The sequence below is a fragment of the Panthera onca genome, chromosome D3 (genome assembly GCF_046562875.1).
Source record: "Panthera onca isolate mPanOnc1 chromosome D3, mPanOnc1 haplotype 2, whole genome shotgun sequence".
Lineage (NCBI taxonomy): Eukaryota > Metazoa > Chordata > Mammalia > Carnivora > Felidae > Panthera > Panthera onca.
In genome coordinates, this window is record NC_138350.1 from 56,637,751 (window position 1) to 56,650,421 (window position 12,671).

The window sequence follows — 12,671 nt, forward strand, 5'->3', positions numbered from 1 at the left end:
GAGCCAAGAGAATGGGCCAGGGGACACGCTGCTTCCTCTTGAGAGGGTGACAGGGAGAGGGACACCTTGGGACGTCTCCAAGAGGGCAGTAGATTGTGCCTGTTTTCTTCACTGCTGCATCCCAGTCGGGCCCCGCTTACTGTGCAGGGGAAGGAGGAAGGCGAAGGTGGGGGCCGGGGAGGCACCAGTAGGGACCTGGGCTGTCCTGGAGCCTGTGGGCCTGCAAGGAAAAGCAGGTTGCAAGGGAGAGTTGGCGGGCTCGTGTCGAGCACAGGCGGTTGGAGCTGCAGGGGCCAGCTGGCCACTCCCTCCTTTCTCGGTCATCACCGACACCTGGAGGCCTGTGGGCCTTCGGTGACCCGGCAGGGTCTCTCTGCCCAGTCTTGTCCCTTCCTGCTCTCTGTCTCCTGTTTTATGCTTCAGCAACCCAGCTGCCTTAGTTCCTCACATTCCTTGCTGCTTCATGCTTGCTCGCCTTTGCCCCTGCCTTCCCTCCTCACCCCGCCCCCTGCACCTCTTCCTGGCCGGGTCGCCCTCGTCTTCTTCACCAGTCGGTTCTGGTGTTAAGTCACGCGTCCATTCCCTTGGCACCTACGGCTGCCTGTCAAGTGCCAGCTATGGCTGCTGGGCCCAGCAACGTGCCCCCACACGGCCCCCTCAGGCCATGGAGGTGCCCTTTGTGAATGCTCCTTTGGCTGTTGAGTGCGGCACAACGGTTTAAGGCAAGGCTTTGGATTCCATAGACGTGGTTCCAGTCTCTGAGTTTCAGTTTCTGCACGTATAAAATGGCAATAATAATGCCTTTTCCAGAGGATGTTTGGAAGCCTTACGTGAAATTATATTTGGAAAGCATTTAGCACGGTGCTTGGCCCACTCAGGGAAAGGGAGGCCTCTGCGGCTGCTTCTCTTTCTTGTATTATCACTGGCTTGGGATTCCCTGACTGGTCCCTTCCGCTGTGGGAGTCAGACTAATGTGGTCAGGGGGTGGCCCCAAGACAGAGGTAGGGTGGAGTCAAGTCTGGAAAGAAGACGTGAGTGTAGGTGGGCGGGGAAGTAGAGAGCAGGTCAGAGGCTTGGAGAAGGGGATGAGCCTGTCCAGTTTATGCAGAGCCTTGGATGCCAGGCCTCAGGTCTGGCCTTTGGAGTCAGGATTTGGTGTATCCAGAATCACTATCATAGTGATGAGTCCTGGTGATGAGCAGACCTGGGGGTCAAGCTACAAGGCTTTCAAGCAAACTGAGAAATGCAATCAGTGTAATTTGAGTTTCAGATGTGGACCAAATACCCGGGGAGGCATTAGAACGTGTCTGCCGGGTATTCCTAATCTAGAAATACAGACTGGCAATATGATCTTGCGTGATATATGTTGTAATTGGGGGTGAAAGTATCTGGGGAACAGTGATTCAGCAGACTCAGAATACCACCCTGAGAGGGCTGCTGCTGGGTCCGTCTTCATTCTGAGAGGACACAAGGCTGGGGTGGAGGGCAGGAGCAGCCAGAGATGCCTCAGTGGCGGGAACCGGGACACAGGCACCGCGCCTGGTGGTAAAGTGGGTCCTCTGCTGCGGGGATCCGGAGTTTCACTTTGCTTGACCACTCACGCTGGGGCTGCTAGAAGGGATGAATAGAGGCATCCTGATATACCTGAGGCAATGACCCCCAAGCCAGCAACGACTGCCGTTTGTGAGTAATAAAACATGCTATTTGAAGTCTCCTCATTATCTGCAGTCTAGCCTCACAGGTAATCCCATCCAGCGCAGCCTTTTCTTTCTTTTTTCCTATGTGTCTTTGCCGTGGTGTTAAGTGGGACGACTTGACGGTGTGCCCTCTTGCTGGACTTGGTGTTCTAACTTTTGCCTGCCATCTGTTTTGCGTGCTGCTGCTGACTCCCCACCTTTTGTGGCCTTGGCACATGGTGCCCATGAGGGAACTGTGCTGAGCTGAGTTGAGAGCAGAAACATGGTCTGGTTAGAAGAGCTTTGCTTTGGTTTCTGTGGCCAAAGGCCTAAGTAATTTGGTATTCTTTTTTATTGTTTATTTATTTTGACAGAGAGAGAGAGAGCATGTGAGCATGCCCATGAGCAGGGGGGAGGGACAGAGAGAGAGGGAGAGAGAATCCCAAGCAGGCTCCACACTATCAGCCAGAGCCCCACATGGGGCTCGATCCCATGACTGTGAGATCATGACCTGAACTGAAAGCAAGAGTTGGACGCTCAACTGACTGAGCCACCCCGGTGCCCCATAATTTGATATTCTTTTTTTTTTTTTTTTTTTTTTTTTTTAGTTTATTTATTTGTTTGAGAGAGAGAGAGAGAGAGACAGTGCAACTGGGGGAGGAGCAGAGAGAGAGGAAGAGAGAATTCTAAGCAGGTTCCACACTGCCAGCACAGAACTTGACATGGGGCTCAAACTCACAGAACCATGAGATCATAACCTGGGCCGAAACCAAGAGTCAGACACTTAACTGACTGAGCCACCCAGGCGCCCCTAATTTGATATTCTTAATTTGACATTCATGGCTTTCTACAACCTGATTTCAGCCTGTCCTTCATCCCTCTGTTCCCTAACACATTGGTCCAACAGCCGTTTCTTGTCCCTTTGTGGTATCTCTCTTTTCTATATCCACGTTACTCCACAAGCAGTGGTCTCCGGAAGAAAACAGACGGAAGCTGGTTCTGGGACATTGCGTCTTAGTGTATTCCACAAGCTATATACATTAGTGAAGGTAGGTTTGGAGAGGCAGGAAATAACTTGGTTTCAGGCAGCTGCCTCCACCCACGCTAGAGCCCGTCTCTGACTGAGCCGTGCTCTGCACCCCCACACCAGTGCTCAGCTATTTCCCTCTCCCCAAATCCTCCCCATTTCCAGGGACTGACTCAGATAGATGCTGTCACTTACATGGAGGCTGGTCTGTCAACGGTGGCCAGAAGCAACCATCTTGCTGCTCACCTTCCCGGTGATTGGTCTCCACTGTCCTCAGGTTTTTCTTCTCTCTAGATTATGAGAGTGTGTTTGAATTCTTTCACCCTGAGGAGTGGAAAAACATTCACTGGATAGGATCCTGCTCTCAGTCATCTTTGTATCCCCTGAAGTCATTGCCGCTGCCTTTTCCAACACTTTCTCGGCCTTTTCTTTTCTTTTTTTACTTTGCTTCAGATTTGTGGTATTACTCTTTTTTTGTTTGTTTTTGATGAGTTCTCCATCCTAGTTCAGGGTTTCTGGTGTGTATGTTGGAAAGTGACCTGAAGACTAAATCTGAAAAGGTCAGTTCCATCTCAGACTTATTTTTTCATATGTTACTGTGTAGTCTCTGAGACCCCCCCTCTCCAAAAAAAATTTTTTTTTTTTTTTATTCATAAGCAGCACAGGCTGAGAGGTTGAATGGCAGAGCAGAGCTGTAAACAGTCTCATGATGCTAAGGAGATAAAAATGAGAGCTCAGGGCTTACAAAAGTGGAGAGATCTTGGAAACACCTCATGCTTATAAACACCCTCCCACTTCAGTCAGGAACCCTGAAGGACTGTATCCTAGGAGAAATGGCTTGCTAAAAATAGGCCAACTTTATAATGACTGAAACCCAACCTCAAACTAGTTGATGAGAAATAGACCAAATTTATGAAGACTGAAACTAAGCCTCAAATCAACTCAATTCCTGATTGGACTAAGATGATCTGTTCCTGACCTAGCTGCTTGTCACAAACTAAAGAAAAGCAGAAAATCATATAATGTAATCTAGATCCTTTGTAGTTTAAAATACATATACATACTTATAAATTTATCTATATCTATATCTATATCTATATCTATATCTATATCTATATCTATATCTATATCATCTATATCTATATCTGTATCTATATCTATATCATCTCCATCATTCAGTTAAAGAAATACCAGGTATAATAAGAGGCAAAATCAAGAGAGGAAATAGACATTCAAAACAGACACACAGGTGATACAAATATTGCAATGATCGACAGGGACTTTAATGTCAGTATTAATAGGTTCAAGAAAGTAAATAACATGATGGAGAATTTCACCAGAGAATTAGAATCTATTTACATAAAAAATCAAATAGAAATTCTAGAACTGAAATAGAATCAATGATATCAAACATAAGTAGGTGGACTTAAGAGTGGCTTAGATACAGCTGAAGAGAGATTAGTGATCTAGAAGATAGGCCGGTAAAAAATATCCTGCCTAAAACAGAAAGAGAAAAAAAAAAAAAAAAAAGATTAAAAAAAAAAAAGAAAATGCCCACAAAAGATATATAATGAAAAGATCTAACAGACATGTCATTGGAATTGCAGAAAGATAAAGGAAGAAGCTCTATTTCAAGACATACTGACAGAGAATTTCCCAAAACTAATGATAAGTACCAAATCATAGACTAAAGAAGTGCTAACAACCCTAGGCGGGATAAATGTAAAGAAAATCACAAACACATGCCAGTAATACTTCTGAATATCAGACAAAATGAAAATTTAAAAGCAGCCTGAGAAAAAAAGACGTATTACTGTCAAAGAAGCAATAGGAAGACTAACAACTGAGTTCTCAGCTGAAACGATAGAATCCCGAGGACAATAAAATGAATGCGAAAGTAGAATTTTATACCCAGATTTTCCTTGGAGTTAAAAATGAAATAAAGTCATTTCCAGAAACAAAGACTGAATTTGTTGCCAGCAGGTACATCCTAAAAAATCCTAAAAGGGGTTCTTCAAGAGGAGACATTTATGATACCAGTGAGAAGCAAGGAAATGAAGGAGGGAATGAAGAAAAATGGGTAAGGCAAACATGTCAGGAAATCTAAATGAAGATTGACAGTAAAAAACAATAATAATGTCTCATGGGATTGAAGTACATGTAACATCAAAATACACAATAAGCAATAGTACAAAAGGAATGAGGGGGCGTAAGTGGGACTGAAGTGTTTTAAAGTCATTTTGTTTTCTGAAGAATGGGAAAAGTACTGATCAATAATAAGTGAAGGATGTTATTTACATGATAATCTCTAGATTAATAGTAAAATAATATATAATTAACAAGATAATAGAGAAGGGAATATTAAAAAAATTGAACAATAGGAAAAACAAAATGTATAGACTGTAGATTTAAATCCAAATATATCAGTAATTGCATTAAATAAAAATGGGTTAAATATTTCAATTAAAACTCTGAAGTTGTGAAATTTCTCTCTTTCTTTCTTTTAGTTTTTAGAGAGAGAGAGCGAGAGCACAAGTTGGGGAGAGGGATAGAGGGAGGGCGAGAGAGAAAGAGAATCTTAGTCAGGCTCTGTGCGCAGCCTGGAGCCCAATGTGGGGCTCGATTCCACCACCCCGGGATCATGGCCTGAACCAAAATCAAGAGTCAGATGCTCAAGTGACTGAGCCACCCAGGCGCCCCTGAAGTTTAATTTTAAAAGCACCTAGCAAAATCCAACTAAATGCTGCTTACAAAAATGCCTTAAATATTGGGGACACAAGAAGACCGATAGTGAATGAATGGAAAAATGATATTCCATGCAAATAAGGTGACATAGCAAATGAGATGAAGTGGAACTTAAGGGAGAAAACATGACTAGCTACAAAGAGAGACAGTCAACCAAGGAAATACCAGAAACCCCAAATTTGTTTGCATCTACAAAATCTATGACACAGATTTTGACAGAATTGTAAGGAGAAATAGACAAATTTACAATTAGAGTTAGGCTTTTTAGCATGCTCTTTTAGTAACTGACAGTAGAAGATGACAAAAAAAGTCTGCTTGGCTACAGATGATTTTATTTGAATGCTATCAACCAATATAAACTGATTGACCTGTAGAGATCATTATATCCCATAATGGTGGAATATACCTTCTTTATAAATGTGCATGGAACATTTACCAACATTTGCCATATTTGGGTCTTAAAGAAATCGAGTCTTTAAGTAAATCCCTTCTATCAGGTAATCCTCAAGCTAAGATATCTTCATTAGTGAACGCTACCAAATATTTAAACCAATCTTATACCAACTCCTGCAGAGAATGGGAAAAGAGGTGAACACTTCCAAACTCATTTTATGAATATAACCTTGATCCCTACACCTGACAAAGAGATTACAAGACGGAAAACTGCTTAGGTCAGTGTCTTTCATAAATATAGATACAAAACTAAAGAAAATGTTGGCAAAATAAGTTCAGCAGTGTATTCAAAGGAGAAGACAATGTACCAAGTTGGATTAATTCTAGAAATGAAAATTTGGTTTAATATTTAAAAATTAGTGTTATTAGATATGCTAACAGACTGAAGAGAAAAATCATGTTCACGATACAGAAAAGGCATTTGTTAAAGTTTGTACCCATTTGTTTAAAGAAAAAAAACTCTTATCAAACCTGGATCTCAGCAAACTATAGATATTGATGAATGATATATCTTTAAAAATAGAGCAAACACCATATTTAATGGTAAAATATTGAAAGCCCTGAAGCTGGGACTGAGACAAGGAGGTCAGTTATAATCATATCTTTTCAGCATGCTACTGGAGGTCCTAGCAGGTACAAGGCCAGGAAAAGAAATAAAAAGTATAAATTTGAAAGAAAGAATAAAATTGACATTTGTAGGCATTATGATTATGTACCAAGATTATTCAAAATGATCTATAGTTCATCACCTAGAATTAACAAATGAATTTAACAGTCACTGGATATGAGATCAGTGTGCAACAATCAACTTAATTTCTATATTATAGTGACAAAAACCAGAAACTGAAAATGATTAAAGAGTAAAATCATCAGATATCTAGGAGTACATTTGACCAAAGATATTCTAGACCCCTTAGAAAACTGAGAGATATTTTTAAGAACCAAATTAAATGGGCAGGTAACACAGTGTTCATAAATTGGAAGATTCAACATAGCAAAGATGTAATTTGTCCCAAGTTGATACATGTGATCCCAATTAAAATCCAAGTAGATTTTCTTTGTGTGTAAAAACTGACAAGCTGATTCTAAAACTTATATGGAAATGCACAAAGCCAAGAAGGGCCAAGGTCGTCTTGAAAAAGGACAAAACTAGAGGACTTAACATTGCCAGGATGGAGACTTGTTTCAAAGGTATAATACCTAAAACATTGTGGTATTGGTGCAAGGACAGATAACTAGACCTTGGAATAGCATGGAGTCCAGAGACATACCCACACATGTATTGTTGATGACAGAGGTAATGCCGCATTCTAGTAGGACATGGTTTGTCCTTTCAGTAACTGGTGCTAGGTTAATTGGATATCCACATGGAAAGAAAACATCTCGCTTCTTATCTTGCACTATACTGAAACTCAATTCCAGATGGATCATAAATCTAATGGTGAAAGGTGAAACAATAAAGCCCTTAGACGATGATAAAGGAAAATATGTTCACAACTTTGGGTAGGCAAAGATTTTTAGGCAAGAGACAAAAAGCACTAGCCGTAAAGGAATAAATGTGATCATTTGGAGTACATGAAAATTAAGCTCTGTTCTTCAGAGGACAACAATACAAGTTGGAAGGCAAGTCACACAATGGGAGAAGATATTTATGTGCTCTTTATCTATCTGTGTGTATATATTATTCAACAAAGGACTCATCTTCAAAATACATACAAAGCTCCTACTCCTACTAAATGAATAAGACAGTCTGATAGTAGAGGAGGCAAAAGACTTGAACAGGCACTTCAAGAAGATATCCAAATGGCCAGTAGACTTTATTCATCAGGCACATGCAAATTAAAACCATTTTAATTTGCATACTCACTAGAATGGTTAAAATTTCAAAGCATGATAAGAGTAAAGGTTGGCAATGACGTGGAACCAAAGGAATGCTCACCTACCCACTTTTAAATCCTCTCTTACAGCTAAAAACTGAGCATCTGCATGCTCCATGAGTCACCAGTTCCATACCTAAATAGAGACCCGACACATACGCATAGATGCTCCCTAAGACATATATAAAAATGTTCAGTTACAATCTGTGTGATACAAGATAACAGAGTGATGCAATATTTACCAGTAGAGGAGTGGATAATTGTGTTATATTCATACAGTAGAATACAGTACAGCAGTGAAAATATGGATCTCACATACAGTTGAATGAAAGAAGCTAGACGCTGGAGAGTGCCTACATGATTTATATCAAGTTCAAGTATGGGAAAACTAGTTTATGGTTTTACAAGTTAAGATAGCAGTTACCTTTGGATGAGAAGGGGGATTTGGTGGCCAGTTTGGGCTTCTGGGGGCCAGGAAATGTTCTATTTTCTTACCTGAGTGGTGGTTGCACACATATAGTCGCTGTAAAGATTCATTGCTTCCTACACTTTTCTAAATGTGTTATAATTAAAGGATAAAAAAGAAGTACTTGAAAAAGACAAAGGGTGGAAGAAGTTGGTAAAGAATCTCTTGGCTTTTGCCATTCGGGAATTGGTTATGTGGAAAAGGGGGAGGTGATGATAAAGTCCCAGATATTTTTCAGATACTCTGACTTTGAGATTGTCCAGGGTCAGATTTATTTCCGTCGCAGAGCACAGTGAGTGCCTTAGCATCATGGTCTCTGAGGAGCCTCAGGACCAGGAATCAGTGGAATAGCCATTTCTGTGGCCCTTTCTCTTCCTTGGAGACACTAGAGCTCCATCATCTCTGCCTTATCCATAATAGATGATGCTGGCAGTGGGCAGAGCACTGTGGGCAGAAGGAAGGAAACCAAAGGTTCTTTTTCATCTCCCCTTTTCCCCCTTCATCCCTCTCCTCTTTTCTTCCTCTGCTGCGCAGAGTGGAATTCTTGATAGGGGAGCCCACACCCACAGATGAAAGAGACAGAAGGGCATTTATTTAGCAAAAGGACAGATGTAAATGTGTAGACTGAGACGCAAATGCTAAGATTTCAGAATATAGCAGAGCTTACACTCAGTGGGTGGTAGAGAGGGCTTCTTTGAGAAGGCAAGAATTCCATTTTCAGAACCTGAATGAAAAGATGTTTTAAAAAGTTTGCTCGGGGAGTGTTATGGGCTGAATGGGTCCCTCCAAAATTCATATGTTGAAGCTCTAAAGCCTCTAATGCGATGGTTTTTGGAGTGAAGCCTTTGGGAGGTGATTAGGTTTAAATGATGGCATGAAGGTGGGACCCCCATGATGGGAGTAGTGCCCGTATATCTACCTAATAGGAATTTTGTTTCTTTATAAAAAGAGGAAGAGGCAGGAGAAATCCCTCTCTTCGCAGAAAGTCACCAAGGAAAGGCTATGGGAATTCACAGTAAGGTGGTGGCCATCTACAAGCCAGGGAGTCCTAGAAGTGAATCTGCTGGCGTGTTGATCTTGGACTTCCTAGCCTCTGTAGGAAATAAATATCTGTCGTTTCTGTCACCTAGCTTATGATATTAAGAAAAATTTTTTAATGTTTATTTATTTTTGAGAGAGAGAGAGAGAGAGACAAAGTATGAGTGAGGGAGGGGTAGAGAGAGAGAGAGGGAGACACAGAATCCGAAGCAGGCTACAGGCTCTGAGCTGTCAGCACAGAGCCCGATGCGGGGCTCAAACTCATGGACCGTGAGATCATGACCTGAGCCGAAGTCGGACGGTTATTAACCGACCGAGCCACCCAGGCGCCCCGTATGATATTTTGTTATAGCCGCCCAAGATAAGACAGGGAAGTAAAACGTCACTTGCTTTAATGACATTGGCTCCTCCCAGCTGGAGCACAGTTCCCTGTTCCCTGAGGATGTGTCTCTGTGAAGTTCTGTTAGCTGGGACCACTCAGGAGCCTAGGCGTGTCCATCTTGTGTGGGCATGGTGGTCGAGCTGAAATAAAAAATGCCTTGTGTAAGCATTAGGGTTTTGAGTCTGACCCCATCTTGGTAATGGGAAAGTCGGGGAATGAAATGAGAGACACTTGGGTTTATGAGAACTCAAAGATTCAACTATGCATGCCAGGGTCATAATTAAGTTGACTTTCAAGGCAGGCTTTCCCTTTAAATTCTACTTGTTGTTAATCTCACCGAGTAAGTTAAAAACCTTACTTACTCTTAAAAAAGCATAATCATGGAAGAATTTGCTGTTGGTTCTTAATGAGTGCTGCTTCTCACGTATCAAGTCCGAGTTGAAAATCCTTTGCTCTGATTTCACAGAGTGTGTTTCAGTGGTGCAGAATTCCCCCCACATTTTTCTTATTCCTAGAGTAGTTCAAAGTTTAGAAAAAACTTGAGAAAATAATACCGCATATTCGGTTTGTGAGAAAGTCAAAAGGATATCACTGGCTTAGGAAACAGAGACCTAGTGGGAGCCGGTGCCCGGCAGAGTTTGGCTGTGCCACACTGCTGTTTCTCTGTGCTGAACCTGGCATTGAAAATCCAGTGATTCCAGAGTTTGGCCTCTGCAATGACCAGTTATCTGCTAACCAGCCAAAAATAGCCACCAAATCAGTTGCTTTCCATGGTATCTCTGCGGAGTGTGGCACGAGGTTTGTTTGAATCTGGAGATTTTCTTGCTAATTTGGGAAGCAGCTGAGGAGATTGACAGAGGTCCTGACTGTCACCGGGATCCATGTGGCTCTCCAAGGCAGCTCGGGGCTTTCCCTGAGCCCCCAGAGTCAGTCCTTTCCCACAACAATGCTGAAACCATGGACTTCATCCCTTTATTTATTTATTTTTTTAATCCTTATTTTAAAAAGTCTTACTCATCAAGGTAAGTAAAACCCATTGGAGGTGTGGCACAGCCCTATTAGCGTCTCTGTGAGGGTTAGATGACTTAACACATGTGGAGCATCAAGTCTGTACATGGAATGCAGTAACTTGTCAAAAAGACTAGTCTTGTAGACCTAGCGTCAGCCAGCCGTTGCTAGATTTTTTACCTACAAAATTGCAACCCCTCATAATAGTTCTGTAAGGTGGTTGGTAGTGTTTCTTATTTTATTGGTAAGGGGGAAGAGCCCCAGAGAGGTGAAGTTATTTATGTAAAGTCACACAGCTGCTGAGTGGCAGCACTGGAGACTGAATCCAAGTCTTACTTCTCTGCCACTGCCGTATTCTGGGGTCTGCGCCTTCTGGAAGGTTTGTGGGGTGTTTTTTTGTGGGATGGTAGTCCGTGAGTTCATAGGTTGAAAGATTCTGCTTTATGTAAGAAGTTGAAGGCTGCTTCCTGTGAAGGGCCAGAGAGTAAGTGTTCATGCCCCGTGGGCCGTAACATCTTTGTTGCAACCGCTCGACTCTTGTGCTATAGCTGGGACCATAGACAATACTTAAACAAATGTATGTGTTGCAGTAAAGCTTTATTTGCAGAAATAGGTGATGGGCTGGATTGGGCCCGTGGGTCATAGTTTGCTGACCCCTGCTTTATTCCATGCTGCCTTCTTTTCTCTTCAAGGTACAACATCCTTGTTGCCCCCACATCTCTGTTAATGGCATCACTATTTTCTTAGAAGTCTTCTCTTCTACCTCTCAATCATCAAAGTCCCACATTCTACTAATGTTTCACTGGCTGCCATGTGCTGGGCAGTGGGGATAGCACAGTAGCCAGAACGAAATTCCTGACTTCTTGGAGCTGACATTTTGCTGGGGAGACAGACAGGTATATGTCAGGTGGTGAAAGGTAAAAAGAATAGGGCAAGGGGCTAGGGAGTGCTAGGGCTGCTATTTTATAAGGAGCAGTGAAGGAAGGACTCTGGAAAGGTGACATTGTAGCAGAGGCCTATAGGAAGGGAGGGGGTAAGCTGTGTTGCTCTCTGGAGGAAGAGTATTCCAGATTCCAGGCACAGAGAACAGCAAGTGCAAAGGCCCTGAGGCAGGAGGGTGCTTGGCCTGTTTGAGGAACAACCAAGAATCTGGACTGGCTCGAGTAGAGTGGGTAAGGGGAAGAGTAGTGGGCAGATAAGGGGAAGTTAAGGGGAAGTTCATGTGGGGCCGTGTAGGTCACTGTAGGACCACAGTGTGCAGCCACTGAGGGGTTTTGAATAGCAGAGTGCCATCACCCTTTGGCCTCTGGGTGGAGAGAGTCTGTGGGGATGAGTAGAGGTGATACTAGGAGCCTTGTTAGGAGGATGCCAGTGGCCGAAGTTAGAGATTCTGAATGTAGGGTGAAGGCAGAACCGCAGCTTTCCCGTCAGGTTGCAGTGGGAAGAGGGAGGAAGAAAAGAGTCAAAGCTGATGGGCGGTTATGGGCAGAGCAGCTGGAAGGTCAGAGTTCCCCCTTGCTGAGACGGAGGAGTACTGTGCCAGAGCAGGTTTGTGGGCAAGACATGGGGCTTCGTTTCAATGTATCAAGTTGGAGCCCAAGGTTGGATAGCCAAGCGCAGACAAATAGGCAATGGGTTTTCAGGTTTGTCTTTTAGGTGGGGGCTATGTGGTAGGGATGGGTGGTCTTTGAAGTCACGAGCTGGCTGGGCCTGCCCAGGAAGTGAGTGCAGAGGAAGGGTGGGCTTAGTTGGAGGCCGTAGCTCCCTCCTGATTTCACTGTCCCACGTCGATTTCGTGCCTCAAGGCTCTTACTTGAAACCACTAACAAAAATGCTTATTTATTTATTTTGAGAAAGAGAGAGAGAGAAAGGAAAGGGAAGAGAGAGAGGAAGAGAGAGAAACCCAAGCAGGCTCCGTGCCGTCAGCACAGAGCCGAATGCGGGGCTTGAAACCACGGACCGTGAGATCATGACCCGAGAAGAAACCAAACGTGGGATG

The 12,671-nt window shown here is 43.1% G+C and overlaps 1 protein-coding gene across 7 annotated transcripts in view; it reads left to right on the forward strand.

Annotated features, from left to right (window-relative positions):
- The window catches only part of FHOD3 (formin homology 2 domain containing 3), a 468,838-nt gene that overhangs the window by 21,406 nt on the left and 434,761 nt on the right, over positions 1-12,671 (forward strand). The window lies entirely within an intron of this gene.